Genomic DNA, 16,249 nt, shown 5'->3' with positions numbered 1-16,249 from the left:
GGAGACATGGGCCTGGTGGGGGCAGGGCATAAGGAAAAAAGACACAAGCAAAAGTGGGCTTTTGTTGCTCAAGTAACCCTCTGCCAAGGCTGAACCCGTAGAAGCTTGGGGGAATTACCCCAGACATGGCTAATGCTAATGGCTAAAGCTGCCGGGTAGGGGTCTATTTGTGAGGGTGCTTTTAACAAGTTTAGGTGACCTCTTACCCTGTAATTAGGCTGCTTTTATCTTCACAAGTGGTAGGAGTTGACTGAAACTGTTTGTAAAAATGTATAAAAAGTGCAAACAAAAGTCAACTTTGTGTAATAAACTTACTCCCTTTTCTTTATTCATAATGCTGGAAGATAAAGTTCCCATTAAGAAGGTTTCAACTTTACCAAAAAGCAACAGAGGCTCTACTATGACAACTAAGAACTTATTTAAACAATTAATAGGGCTGTGCAATTAATCAAATTACAATTGAGCCATGATCATATAGTTGTAGTTTGCAGCCAATCTTGTATCAGCAAAAGCATGAAATTTGATATTTTTGTGTAAACATGTCACAATAAAAGTGTGTATTTTGTTGATGAAACTTGAACAACATGTTGTTTCTCACACAGTGAATTTTGTCAGCAGGTGTGTTACAATTATGTTGGGTGAAAAGCAAGGTGTCAGGCTGTTGGCACTGTGCAGGTCAGAATCTACTCATTAGCCTTGAGTTGTTTATTATTGTTGTGATGAAGCTGTGGCCCCAATAGCCTCATACACAGAGGAATTTGATATCACTGAACCAGCAACCTGCTTTTCACATTTCTAAGACATTAAAAATCTGGTACAACACCTCTTAATATTAGAGGTGCTCCAATCAGGATTTTTATGGCCAATCATCTGAATGTTTAATTGGCCGATGAGTGGACACATGAACTTCTTTTTCTTTTAAACACAGGCTTTTCATGATATAAATTTCAGCAAAATCTAACTCAATCAAATCAATGGGTTCCTGCTGGCAATTTAAAATAATAATGTTGCTCTAGCTGCCCATCAATTACCTATGTGGGTGATCAGTGTTCATGTTGTTTTTGCTTTGGTTGACTGATTAATGATCAGACCAATCAATGCCTGAAAATACATTGCTACAGAAATTCTGACCCTTTCTGTGAGATGCCATGTACAGCGATGAACTTTTGGTCCCTGTTTAAGGTCCAATGGGACATCTCCAGGGCTGCTGCCTGGAGCTGCTCTCTGCTAATCAGAGCACACCCTCTCTACGCTGTGCACAAATAAACTCCAAGCAAAGCCTGCTGCTCAGCACTACTCCCTGAGGGCTGTGGAAGGGCTCAGGAGAGAGTACCTGGGAGGATACTGGGAGAGAAGAGACTATCAGGAAATAAGACATACGGTAAGATCTGTAACATTAAAAGTTATTATGTTTGGGCTGCCCGTTTATGTAAAAATTATGACACTTTTTTCCTTAAATTTGATGATAAATAAAGTCTGTAATAACAGACTCAGAAAGCATTAACCTTGCAGGTTTTACAACATATTAAATAATCTTTTTTCTTTTTCAGATTATATATTTTTTGTAAATACTGAGTTTAATAATAAAGAAGAAAAGGTATTTTGTAATTTGACTTATGGTCAGTACAATCTGTCTCTAGAACCAATCAATTTTGGTCCTGAGACATTTCCCTAAATCAGCCACACTTTTGTTCACACCAGTCATCATTATACGTGGTAAACGACAACTGATATCAAACCTGCTGAGTGGTGATAAACAGCTTAACTGTCCAGACTGAAGTCACTCCAATCCATAGATTTTCAATGGATCAGTAGTGATTGTGATTCTCGGTGAGTATATGGGGACAAAGGCCTCTCACAGAGAAGGAGCTCAGACTGGGATTTCCTTATGTTGACTTTGCTGCATAAGAACAAGGGGACACCTGGCCACAATGAGCATGACTAATATGCAGTACAATGGTATAGTAATGTATCATACTGTAAAAACAACACTGGTATACTTTCACTTTGCCATAATATGGTATGGTATGTTTCTGCACAATAATATCTTCTTTGTCTGGGATCTTATTTATACTTTTTTATTATTATTATTATTATTTATACTATATTGGGAATATTTATACTTTACAAGATGTGAGTTTGGTCACCAGTGAATCTCCCCGTTTTCAGATGAGCATGATTGACAGGTGGATTAACCAATCACTGACACACATAGCCCATTGGTAAAACAAATATGGCTGCTTAAGAGGAAAGAAGAAAGGAAAGATATATCAGAAGGGACAGAAAAACATTGTAGATTTCTGCAGAATCAGTGAGTGAATCACTGAACTACTGAGCTGAGAGAAATGTCATTTTGCCAGATAAATATCTTTTATAAATTACACATAGTTTTAGAATGAAGGTGCATTTATTTTATTGTAATTTGAGCTGGTATACCACCACGTATTTTTGGTGGTATAAACAGACACTCATTGCTCCACACATGTGTAGTAAAGAGTGTGGCCTTCCCACGGTGCATCTCTTCTCAGAAAACTTTCCCCCTGGGAATGGGCAGATTAGCACATGACAGAGCTTGTTAGCCCTGGACAGATAAACTTATGCTGTCTACCTCAGGGTCCACCAATGTAGCACAACGACACAACACAGCTGCATCACAACTAGTGTTTATTGGAGGAACCATTCTTATGGTTTCTAATACAATTTATGTCTCTCATCTCTAGGCATCTTTCCCCACAGTCAGTCTTTGTCAAAAACTACTCACAAATGGCATACAATTTTTTTTACTTATCTGCCCAGAAATAATTTTCCTTTAAATTAGTTCAAATTAGTAGTTATCTTTTCAATACACTTTTCCATCCCAATCATTCTTTCAAGAAATCAGTCAGACATTTCTTTATGTTGTAGGCGAGCAGGATCATGGTCTATGTTGTAGCCGAGCAAGGATCATGATCTATGTACCGGTAGTTCAGTGAGACTGAAGGCTACTGTAGCAGTGGACCTGGCCCCTCCCAGCAGGCCATCCCACAAATCTGCTGTGGGGATATTGATCCATCAGAGAGAGTGTGGAGTCAGGAGTGCTCCACAGATGGGCAGTGGGACAGACAGAGGAAGTGCATTAGCAAGCAGCCCTTTGATGCTGTTAGCCCGTCTCCTGAGAGACAACAGAGCTGGGGACAGAGCTTTATGTGAGGGGATGAAGGGAGGGGGACAGGCCAGGCAGGAAAATGCAGTTTGACAAAAAGGCTTAAATAATTACCCAAAAAAGTTAGAGCCCATAGAGCCCAAACCAAAAGGTAAAATCATGTTAAAGGATTTTTTCACACAACTACCTCTATTTTACATATCCATCTGTGTTTCTCCTTTGAAGCATCGAATAACTGACAGGGAAAATCCTGCGGGTCATCATCTTCGAGGGACAATGTAAGAAGATTACCGTAATGACAGTAAAATATTTAAAGAGCTCCATGCCTCTGCTTTGAGATGCCATTTGAATTTACATGATAACACAATTGGTTGCAGAGTTACGGTAATAGAAAGTCCGCAACCGCGCTCTATTGGAGATGATAGCATCCGACACTATAGGGTTAATCACAAGCTTGAATTGCGATTCATCGTGATTCATCGCATGTTGTGCACAAAGGTCAAAAAACTATATACTAGTAAGGGTTCTTCCTAAATAGATGTTTATTGTACCTTTTACACTTAAATATACTGTAGTATTCACCCAGTGTTGTGGTGGTTTGACTTGGATATAATTATTTCTGTATCTGGAACTAAGATATTTTAAAATGTCCAAATAAAAATCTAAATAATATCAAAAGGTATTAGCCTATTTTATTATTTTTCTAATTCAAATATAGGATTGGAATGCTATTTAACCTTTCGAAGATTAAACTTTTTTTTTTTTTTCCTGTAGTTATCCTGTGTAGCCTGCTGCTTCTGCTTCTTTATTGAAAAATAAAATATAATTTTTTTCAAATTCAATACATATGTATGTTTTACTGGTGCACAAAATAAACCGTGTATTAACATCACTGTGTTCAAAGAATAAAACCAATACAATGCATAAACTCACAACAAATTACATACATACCTTTTAACAAAGACATGACTTTTTTAAATTCTACCACACTGAAATTATTTTAATTTTGTATTGTATTATGTATTCCAATAATGAACTTACTGTATTTATGCTTTTTATTATTTTTAACATTTTAACACACACCCATCACCTAATTTCCATCAGGCTACAATAATGAATATTTACTGCAAATCAGTGTGACTTCTGCTGTTGCCTTTGAGAGACCAGTTCAGAAATGCATGGCTTCACCTTGGCCACTCTCATGTCATTTTCACAGCAAAGTCTGTTCCTTTTCTTCGTTTTTATGTCGTTGTATGTTTTTATGCCGTTCGAAGTGACAGTATTCAATGACCAATACACACTGAGAGGAATCTGTATCTGCTCACCCAGCTGCTCTATTACTGCAGATTCGCATTAGCTAATGCTAATGATTACACATAATACACATTTGACCCACAATTAAGTCAATAGCAGAATAAACCACGCTTACCGATCAGGAACAGCATCCAGTCCATCAAATCATAAGGTCCTCTGCTCCTCAGTCCATCATGAGATCTTCACTCGGTTCCACGAACCCCTCCAGGTCCGAGATGCCTCTTGTTTAACTTGTACAAACATCCACAGTGTCCTCGGTCGCGTACTTCCTTTGTTTTGTCCGTTTCGTCATGTTTAAAACGCAAAACTGCTGCAAAACAGTGCGTAAAACGCAATTACGCGTGCGTAATTTTACGCGCGGATCTTTGCCCGAGGGCGGGCCGTCGGAACATTAAGGGGTTAAACACTTAGAATCTTCAGCGAGTTTTCACTACACGTCGGCCACATCGGCTAAAACTCTGGTAGCGGCTGACGGTGATAAGCTGCGCAAATACGTATGTGAATCACATAATTGGCTGGAGCAGCACGTCGCCGGTCACACTCACTGACTCACATTGAAAAATAGCGCAGAATGAATTGTTGTGTGTTTATTTTATTTTCAATTCCGGTTCGATTTTTTTGTGCGCAGCACAGATTTTCTGTGCGCGGAGACCGTGTCAGCAGTGCGCAATTGAGCACGCGCGCAGTTTAGAGGGAGCAGTGTTAGATAGGCACAGCAAAGGGTGCATTTGTCGAATTAGGACACGGCTAGCGTCTGGAGACGCTCGCAGTCCGCGAATCATATGAGTCTGGTGCGTGTCTTGACCTCCGCCGAACCCCTGGGACTGACTCACCGAACCCCTAGGGTTCGATCGAACCCAGGTTAAGAACCACTGTTCTAGAGTCTTAGTCCTGATTCAGGTCTGGTAAAGGTCAGTCCTTCTATTTAGTCCTCGTTTAGTCCTGGTTCAGTTCTGGTACAGTCCTAGTTCAAACCAGCTCACCGGTTACTAAACATGTGGAATTGTAATATATCCGTAGTTTTCAAAGTAAATATGAAACTCTGCGCATTGCCGCTGATAGATCGCTAATCCTCTGTGTGCATATTTAATCATGTATTTAGCGTCACTCTCAGTTTGCAGACTTTCTTTGTGATCACTGGCTCTTTTTGGAGAGAAAGAAAAAGGCGAGCGGGGTTCTTTGATCCAGGTTTATGACTGATGCACGCGACCTGCGTTAACACGCAACAAAATAATGAACTGCGATTACCAGTAATTTAACTCGAAAAAATGCATTGACGTGCCCAGCCCTAATTTTTTTCCAATATAGCTATAAAATAATATTTATGGTATTGAATGACCCTAAATTATCTGTTCTGTTGTTGCTATCCAACAATCCAAATACACCTAAGGCTACACCATGGATAGCCCACCACCTCTTTGTCTCCGTGGAAATGTTGTTGCTTTGCCTGTAATGTTTCATATATGGCATTATATTTCCATGGAAACAAGCAGCTGAGGTCAACAAGGTCAAAATAGAGATCAAATCTATGGAGAGGTGACCCTGCTCATATAACTTATCATGACTAGTCGACTATTAAAATAGTTGTTAGTTGCAGCTCTAGTAAGAATTCGTGTTTCCAAATATTTTTTGGGGCAATAAAAACACCTGTGACTGAATAAAAGCAAGATAGATATATTTCATGTAATACTGTTGAATAATCCAGGCAAAAAATAAAAAGAGACAAGAAAGTGGCAGGTACATTCTGTACCTCTAAAGCAGGAGTACAAAAATATATTCTTGGTATATTATAAAAGTAGCACTTTGTGACTAATTATAAAGCATTCAATTGAAAACCCAGACTAAAAAGGCTTTTTTGTTTCGAGGCAAGAGCGTGTTAGCTGTGAGATGGTAGTCAACTCAGCTTTAAGAAAGTCATTGGGGTTCAAAAAGAGGAATCGTGGAGAAACTAGCTCTCATTTGTAGCTCGCAGATGTGCTGCTGTCTGGACCATCTTCGCGCTGGGCCGCCTGCTGTTGAAGAGGGTCTTCTATGGTGGCCCTGAACCAGCTGGCGGCTTGGATCAATGACACAAAATGGAGCAGAGAGAGAAGCAGGGACAGGCTGGTGCCACAGCATCTGGACAGGGACACTACATCCAGGGTGATTAAATTAAAATGTGCTTGCCCAAGTATGTGTGCATAATGGGCAACAAAGACTGATCCAAGTATAGAGAAGAGCAAGAGAAGATTTTTTTGATCAAAGAGGGTCACACTGACACCAAATTATTTTCATTTTTTGAAATTTTGGCCAATAGGCTTTGGTTTAGTGCATTTTTGACCCTCAAAATGTCCTGTAACTATTAATTTCCATCACTGTACTTAACAAACACTATTTGGTCAAATATTTTTATTTTATTATTATGTTTGAATTTTTTTTTTAATTTATATACATATATATTCAACCCCCCCCCCCCCCCCCCCACACACACACACACACATATAAATACAACCCCAATTCCAATCCAAGTAGGGATGCTGTGTAAAAAAACAAAAACATAATACAATGATTTGCAAATCCTTTTCAACCTATATTGAACTGAATAAACTACAAACACATGATATTTAATGTTCAAGCTGATAAACATTATTGTTTTTATGCAAATATTCACTTAATTTGATGTCTGCAACAAATTCCAATAAAGCTGGGACAGGGGCATGTTTAATACTGTGTTAAATCACCTTTCCTTTTAACAACAATCAATAAGCTTATTTGGGAACTGAGGACTTTCCCATTCTTGCTGAATGAACAACTTCAGTTGCTCAGCAGTCCTGGATCCGGGGGACAGGTCTGGCCTGCAGCCAGTTCAGTCTAGTACCCTCACTCTTTTTCCACGAAGCCACACCATTGTAACACGTGCAGAATGTGGCTTGGCATTGTCTTGCTGAAATAAGTAGGAATGTCCCTGAAAAAGACGTTGCTTGCATGAAAGCATATGTTGCTCCAAAACCTGTATGTACTTTTCAGCATTAATGGTGCAAGTTAACCATGCCATGGACACTAACACACCCCCATACCAGCAAAGATGCTGGCTTTTGAACTTTGCGCAGATAATAATCCAGATGGTCCTTTTCCTCTTTGGCCCCCAGGACACGACGTCCATGATTTCCAAAAACAATTTAAAATGTGGACCACAGACCACAGCACACTTTTCCATTTTGTGTCAATCCATCCCAGGTAAGCTCAGGCCCAGAAAAGCCAGTAGCGTTTCTGGGTGTTGTTGATATATGGCTTTCGCTTTGCATGGAACAGTTTTAACTTGCACTTGGAGAAGCGCAAGAGTGACAAACTATGTTAACTGACAATGGTTTCCTGAAGTGTTCCTGAGCCCATGTGGTAATATCCTTTACAGATTCATGTCTGTTATTTAATACAATACCGCCTGAGGGATCAAAGGTCACGGGCATTCAATGTTGGTTTTTGGCCTTGCCACTTATGTGCAGAGATTTCTCCAGATTCTCTGAATCTTTTGCTAATATTATGGACCGTAGATGATGAAATCCCCAAATTCCTTGCAATTGTATGTTGAGAAACGTTGTTCTTAGACTGTTGGACTATTTGCTCACACAGTTGTTCACAAAGTGGTGAACTTTGCCCCATCCTTGCTTGTGAATGACTGACCCCTTTGGGCTCCTTTTATACCCAATCATGACACTCACCTGTTTCCAAAGAACCTGTTCACCTGTGGAATGTTCCAAACAGGTGTATTTTAAGCATTCCTCAACTTTCCCATTCTTTCGTTGCCCCTGTCCCAGCTTTATTGGATCATGTTGCGGGCATCAAATTGAAAATGAGTGAATATTTGCATAAAAACAATAAAGTATCAGTTTGAACATTAAATAGCATGTCTTTATAGTTTATTCAGTTCAATATAGGCTGAAAAAGATTTGCAAATCATTGTATTCTGTATTTTTTTTTAAAGTTGTACACAGCGTCCCAACTTCATTGGAATTGAGGTTGTAGGCAAGGCAAGGCAAGTTTATTTGTACAGCACAATTTGTACACAAAGTAATTCAAAGTGCTTTACAGAATAAGGAGGACATTAAAATCACACAAATCAAAACATAAACAACCACAAACAATCATCATAAAATTAACACCAAAACAGAAGAGTGCAGAATAAAAACCTTTCAGTCATATGCACATCTAAACAGAACTGTCTTGAGCCTGGGTTTAAACATGTCAAAGAAGAGGCCTGTCTCACATCTTCAGGAAGACTGTTCCAGTTTTTAGCTGCATAAAACTGAAACGCCAATTACCCATGTTTAGTCCTGACTCTGAGCACCAGCAGGAGGCCGGTCCCTGAAGTCCTCAAAGAGCGAGATGGTTCATATGGCACTAACATTTTGGAGATGTACTTTGGTGCTAGGCCATGGAGAGACTTATACACAAGCAGAGCTGATTTAAAGTCTATTCTCTGAGCTGCAGGAAGCCAGTGTAGAGACCTGAGCACAGGACTTATGTGCTCGTACTTCCTGGTTCTAGTCAGGACCCGAGCAGCAGCGTTCTGAATGTACTGCAGCTGTGTTAAGGCTCGTTTGGAGAGACCAGAGAGCAGGCCGTTACAGTAGTCTAACCTACTGGTGACAGATTCATGGATAAGTCTCTCTAAGTCTGGCTGACAGTATACCTTTGATTTTTGAAATATTTTTACGTGGTAAAAAGCTGCAGATGTTACTGATTTGATGTGGCTGTTAAAGTTCAAGTCTGAGTTCATTATTACCCCTAGATTTCTAGCCTGATTTGAAGGTTTTAGAGAGAGAGACTGGAGGTGACTGTGGACCAAAGATGTGGATTCAGTCTTGTCTGAGTTTAGCTGGAGAAAGTAGTTGCATCCAACAGATCAGTGTGTGGATACACACTGATCTGTTGGATGCAGTGGCAAAGTGAATCCACTGGTCCATATTCACCTGCTGCCAGTGAGACATGGATCTGAGTGTCATCTGCAAAGTTGTGTTATGACACATTATTGCTGCGTATTAACTGGCCTAACGGCAGCATGTAGAGATTGAACAATGGGGTCCCAGGATTGACTCCTGGGGCACCCCACAGGTCAGGAACATTTTATCTGAGACACGTTTTCCAATTTCAACAAAGTACTCCCTGTTTTCTAAATAGGACTTGAACCAGTTTAGTGCCATACCACAGATGCCCACCCAGTCCTCTAGTCTCTCTAAGAGGATCCCATGATCCACAGTGTCAAAAGCAGCACTCATATCTAACAGGATCAAGACTGAGACTTTGCCTGCATCAGTGTTCAAGCGGATGTCATTTGTCACCTTGATAGGAGCAGTCTCAGTGCTGTGGTGGGGTCTAAAACCTGACTGGAAAACATCAAAGGAGTTGTTCATTTGGAGAAAGTTAATAAGCTGTTGGTAAGCAACGTTTTCAAGGACTTCGCCTAGAAACGGCAGATTTGAGATTGGTCGGTAATTGTTCAATATCGTGGCATCAAGACTGCTCTTCTTTAGGAGAGGCTTGATAACCGCAGTTTTCAAAGCGCTTGGGAATGTTCCAGATTGAAATGACATGTTAACTTTGCAAGCCAGTGGTGACACCAAACTGTTAAGCACAGACTTTAGAAATTTTGTGGGTAACACATCAAGGCAGCGTGTAAATGAACTCAGACTGGTGACAATCTCTTGGACAGTTTTGTCAGTTACAGGTGCAAAATGAGTCAGTTCTAAGTGTCTAGGTGGGTGCTGGGTTGTTATTTGCGTTGTGAAATTGATGGCATTTTTAATGCCCTGAACCTTGTAATCAAAGAATACTGCAAACCCATTGCACTTAGATGTGGAAATTAGTTCTAACGGCAGTGGTGCTGGGGAGTTAGTTAATCTGTTTACTGTTGCCAGCAGGACATGAGAGTTGTTACTGCAACTTCAAATAATGTCAGAAAAATACCTTTGCCTTGTTCTACATAAACTGTGGTTGTACATGTGCATCTTTTCTCTGTAAATCTCATAAAACTTGGAGCTTTGACTTGCGCCATTCCCGCTCGACCCTCCGGCACTCCCTTTTCTGTGCCCTGACCGAGTCATCATTCCTCCATGGCGCTTTCTGCTTAACTTTAACCATTTTAACCTTCATCGGGGCAATGGTGTTCAGAACATTAAGAACACTCGAAGTCACAGAGTTCAACAAATTATATAAATATAAAAAAAATCTCCTCCTCCGCAGGTGGTTTCATCCCCTCTTTTTCCATGCTCGGGACCTTTACCAGATGCTTGAGGGTTCTACCCAGTATCTTTACTATTCCTAGTACTGCACTTTTCTGGACTGAGATGTCTGATGTTTTTCCTAGCCACTCCTCCAGTTTGGGGGTCCCTGCCTCGAGAGCTGCAATGACCACGGGCACCACTGATACATTCACCTTCTACGCCTTCTCCAGCTCTTCTTTGAGCCCCTGGTATTTCTCTAGTTTCTCATGTTCCTTTTTCCTGATTTTCCCATCACTTGGTACAGCAATGTCCACCACAACCATTTGCTCTGTTGTTTATCGAACACCACAATGTCTGGTTCGTTCACCATTCTGTCAGTCTGTATCTGGCTCAATCTTGGCTTGATCATTCTCCACTACCTTTGGAGGTGTTTCCCACCTTGACCTCGGGGTTTCCAGTCCGTACTCTGCACAGACGTTTCTGTAGACTATGCCCACCACTTGGTTATGCCGCTCCATGTATGCTTTCCCTGCCAGCATCTTGTGGATCAGTGAGTCGTTGTCTTGCTCATTTTTAGCGTACAGCTTGATGTCATCGCACATGTGTCAAACTCAAGGCCCGGGGGCCAAATGTGGCCCTCGACATCATTTTATGTGGCCCTCAACATGGCAAATTAAAAGGTATGATGGTCTTAAAATGTAATTTTATTAAGAGATATGTCATTACACAGCCATATTTTTTTACATCTATGCAAATGAATATGCAATATTTGAAACATGAATAAGTAATAAATACAGAAACAGTTAATTAACAAGTTAAAAAAGTAATTACATCTATTTTACATCTGGCCCTTTGAGGGCAGCCATTTTGCTCATGTGGCCCTTTGTGAAAATGTGTTTGACACCCCTGATGTAGAGGAAGTGACTGATGGCCCTATTCCTGAGACGGTATCCATAGCCAGTGTTGTTGATGATTTGGTTGAGGGGGTTCAGACTTATGCAGAACAGCAGTGGGGACAGTGCATCTCCTTGGTATATGCCACATTTGATGGTCACTTGTGCAAGTCGCTTGCCATTGGCCTGAAGGGTGGTTTTCTACAACCTCATCAAGTTTGCAATGAAGGCTCTTAGAGTCCTGTTGATATTCTACAGCTCCAGACATTCAGTGATCCATGTGTGTGGCATTGAGTCGTAGGCTTTCTTGTAATCAATCCAGGCAGTGCACAGGTTGGTCTTATGGGTTCTGCAGTCTCGGGCGACTGTTCGGTCTACCAGGAGCTGGTGTTTGGCTGGTGTCTTTGCTGATGCTCTCCTCATGTATTGCTCATGTATTGGTCCATGTGCCCAAAATTATTCAAAGCAGGGTTTAGCATCAGAATTTATGATCTTTGATGAAATGATCGAATGTTCTGTGCTGTTTGACTCATTTCCAGGTAAACAGTTACTCTAAATATGTGACTGGAGCTTTAGAATAAATAAAACACACAATTCAAACAAAGCCTCCTCAAGAGACCAGTACCTCCATAAAACAACATGTACTCTGATAGAGAGAGCCAAGGGTCTGTCATCTGTGCATCTGTTATCTGTGCATCCAGTGATCACTAAAAGTGCACAATGGACTCTATTTTGTTAATGTAATAAGAAATAAACGAGAAATGTATATTTTTTGTCTATAATTTGAAAATAAACCTTTGATCGACTCATAAGGTTGAAAACAAATGACTTCATTCAGAGTGGAAAAATTGGACTCAACATGGATTGGTGCTTTGATGAAGAGAAATGAAAAAGGTTCCACTTCCCTTTGTTGAGTCGAGCTTTATAACTAACCAAAGCAAAACAGGAATTATTGCTAATCAACCTACCAGCACAACTAACACTTTGTGATGTTTAAGGTCTGACTCGAGGCCTAGTAAAAGAGAACTATATCCACCATCTTTCCTCCCACTGGTGGAATTCTAACGGGCAAATTACTGCAGCTGCTGGCATACAGACTCTGAACCTTGTGGCCAACTGTGTGTAGACAACTGTGGCACCACCAGTGTCTCTCCTATCTGCCCCGGACATAGACAGGACTTTATCTATCCTGTACTGGTGCCCTGTTGGGATGATTCATTGCAGCGTCTGTGCTCAAAAATAATCATTCCCAAACAGACAGGGAAGTTAAGCTAAACATCCAATATAACAACAGCATGCTCATGGTATGCTCCTAAATACACATATTATGAATTACATTTCATGAAATGATGAAATACAAATTGTGAGGTATATGAAATACTACTGCTACTTCTTCTAGTACTTCACCACCATGGCTAGTGTGCTTTTTCTTCTCTTGTGACTGGTATTACTACTAGTTTACAATTACTAAAACTAATGCTTTGCAACTGTTATTTATTGCCAGTAAGATCAATTTGTTCAAAATGCAAGACCGCAACAACTTTCTTTAAAATGTGCTTAGTATTTACTCACAAATAAAATACCTGAATAAAATATATTCTGGATATTTTTCTTAGGTATTAGTCAAAATTGTTTCTGATGGCACTAAAAAGGGGGTGGGGACACGGGTTTCATGGAGAGAGAACCCCTAGGACCAGAGACACAGGCCTGCCCTTGTCACTTTGGAGATGTTGAGAAAAGAGCCATTTAAATGAGTCATGCACCCACCCTGAAAAGCCACCCGCAGCCTACAGGCAGGCTGACACACAATTCTATTGACAACAATCACATCTCACAAGGAGTGGATCGAGAGGCCAGCTGTCGGCAAAATACACCATTAATATTAAAATCGCAGCAACTACAAGATTATTGACCATTCATGGGAAACAAGAACTGACTTGGAGATGCCAATAAATGAATTACACTAGAAGATTCTGAACTGTTTAAGCCACAGTATGTAAGGTTTAATTAAAAAAAAAAAAAAAAAAAAAAAAAAGCCTAAAATAAAAGCAAGTTTTGTATCTTCACAAACCTGACTCTTATTTGGCCTGGGGAAGGCAAGGAAATGTTGCTCCTTTGGCTATAGTCTTTCACGGTATGGCATAAAGTTTATCTATCTCCATAAATAACAGATGGTACAAAGTATATTTTTTAACTTTCTATTTCCATGGAATCATAAAGGTGATGTGCCACCCCCAGTTACATACTGTGAAAGTTACATACTGTGCCTAAATGTTGAACATAAATTGCACCAAAAGACAAAACAACTGCATAAGACAATGTGTGTGGCTCTTTTTGGAGGAACATCAGAGAAAAAACAACAAAGAATTAGAAATAAGAATGGCTTTACTTTTGTAACGTCATCTGTAACACCTGCTCCTCAAGGTGATTTAACCCCGCATCATCTATTGTTGAACAAATTAGGTTGTACCAAACTGAAGACATTCATCTTTCCCATGATTACAATAATCTGCTGTGTCTATTTATGCTTAGTTTGGGACAAATCACCTACACTCACAAATGCCTCTAGCAGTGATCCACATGCTCCAAACCAATAAATCCTTAAATAACTTAATAAACAGAGTTTGATGTTGGCTAAATTTAATTTCATATGATTGCATTAGGCCATGCTGTCTGTCCTACATTTGGCTCCCTCATCCAGCAGTGAGTCAGCCCTTCTCTCATCTCTATGCAGGGGGCAGCTGCCCCTGTCTGTGCCCACCTCTGACTCCACAGGCGTGAAGCTCCTCCAAGAGAAGTGTGTGGGAGCCTGAGACAAGCTCATATCGGTCACCCTGGGATGCCACTTAGTCAGGGTGACATCAATATCTCATGGTCCATCACCACAGCTTATTGACCAATACTTGCCCACTACAGCCACAAAGCCACAGTCAATTATACCTCTGTTTGCTGTAGGTCAGGGGAGTGAGAAAATTGTTAAGAGCTCAGGGATAGAGATTTTCAAGGGTTGCATACTTGTAGTTACTCTTGGCCAGCCTTTGGAAGCTGGCAGTGTGTTTCCCTCCCATTGTTCTACAAAGGGGAGTGTAATCTGTCTTGTTGCTCTACTCAACAGAAAGGAGAAGGAGGAGAAAGGCCCCCACTGCTTTTGCCCTCACTCCACAAAACTCCACAATCACTTTTGGAGGGTGACATTAATCACATGTGATTATATACCAGGCTGAATCTAGGAGAAATACTGAAGCTACATTTCCTAAAATTCTATTGGAAACTGCACATAAAGATGGCACATGGAATGCTGTCTGAATATAAAGGGCATAAGCCCAAATATTAGCTCTAAATACCGGTCGGTCCCCTTGAGGCAAATGAGGCATTTCTCAGCCTATAATAGAACAATGGGCATCATCGAATGAGGGTCAGACAGAGCCAGACAACAGGATTTTGAATTTAAAAAAACATGTTAAAACAGCAGAATAACGCGAGATATTTCAGTCAGGGAATCATATTCAACATTAACAGAGTGGAAGCGTGGGTTAGGAGGTTTACAGAGCATTTAAAGGAAACGTACAAGCGCCACCGCCCCTTCAGCCCATCTGCAAGAAACAGAACTCAGCGCGGCGATGCGAGAAAACTAGGCTGTCATTAGGCTCCTTAGAACATGGTGTATTATAACATGGTGTAATAAACACAAAAGCACGATATTCATAGATTAGATCAGTGTATGAGTGCATTGGTAAGTGTATTTATAACCGTATTAACCTACCAGCAAATCTAACATCGATCATTTACGAGACACGATTTAAATTTTACGCACAAGTTATTAACGGTAATTAACTACACAAAGTGGCATTAGCATGTTAGCTTGGGCTAAAGCTTGTGTCTTACCAGTAAGTGCAGCGAAGAAGAGCTAGCAAAAATCCTCCAGCTACGCCCAGTGTTAGCCACTTCACCCCGGCTTGGATCAAAACACAATTAGCTGAAAGTGAAGATGGGATCTCGGTGAACCCGAGACAAGACAGACAGAGCCGAGCCGTCAGACACGAAACTTGTCCGTCCTGAGAGTGATGCAGCAGCTCCTGAAGAAGAATGAAGGAGAATCACACGCTGTGGACCGGCGAGAGGAGAGGAGGAGGAGGGATGGACTGGACCCGAGGAACACAGGAGCGGAGGAGGAGAGGAGGACGAGGAGGAGGAGGAGGAAAGGGCTGCTGCCGCCTTCAGGAGCAGCGGAAATGTGCTAGCATCTTACCATTATAAACTATCATCATGTAGGCCTAGTAGATATCAAACAATTCTATAATAGGTTCAACTAAATTAACATACAATATACAACCATAGTTTCAGCAAAAATCTATAGGGTCCAGAAGCATTGCAGTTGTCTACACAACAAGCAAGAGTTTTAAATCAACTTTATATAAGATATTTTATTATATTTCTTTATATCAGTATTAATATCACATGTATGTATTGTTTTTAAGATATTATCTAAAGAGAAAACATTACATATTATTTTATATGTTGTGTAAAAATATTATTGAAGGGGCCCTGTGTGATCACAACAGTTGTCTTGCCCTTTGAGACAACTGTTGTTGTGATTTTGGGCGTTACAAAAATAAATGAATTGAATTGAATTGATAGAGGAACTGCAGCACAGCAGACTTTTGGGAATGGCTGATTCTGGTCATTCTGTTCTGAATATC

The 16,249-nt window shown here is 40.5% G+C and overlaps 1 protein-coding gene across 1 annotated transcript in view; it reads right to left on the bottom strand.

Annotated features, from left to right (window-relative positions):
* The window catches only part of prr36b (proline rich 36b), a 34,746-nt gene extending 19,104 nt beyond the window's left edge, over positions 1–15,642 (bottom strand). Inside the window, exon 1 of the mRNA XM_033970862.2 lies at positions 15,435–15,642. The gene's annotated coding sequence lies outside the window, so the exon portion shown is untranslated. The remainder of the gene's footprint in view (positions 1–15,434) is intronic.
* Between the last annotated feature and the right edge of the window lie 607 nt (positions 15,643–16,249).

Source organism: Periophthalmus magnuspinnatus, chromosome 8 (assembly GCF_009829125.3).
Source record: "Periophthalmus magnuspinnatus isolate fPerMag1 chromosome 8, fPerMag1.2.pri, whole genome shotgun sequence".
NCBI lineage: Eukaryota > Metazoa > Chordata > Actinopteri > Gobiiformes > Gobiidae > Periophthalmus > Periophthalmus magnuspinnatus.
The sequence above is the reverse complement of the archived record's forward strand: the minus strand, read 5'-3'. Positions and strand labels throughout refer to the sequence as shown.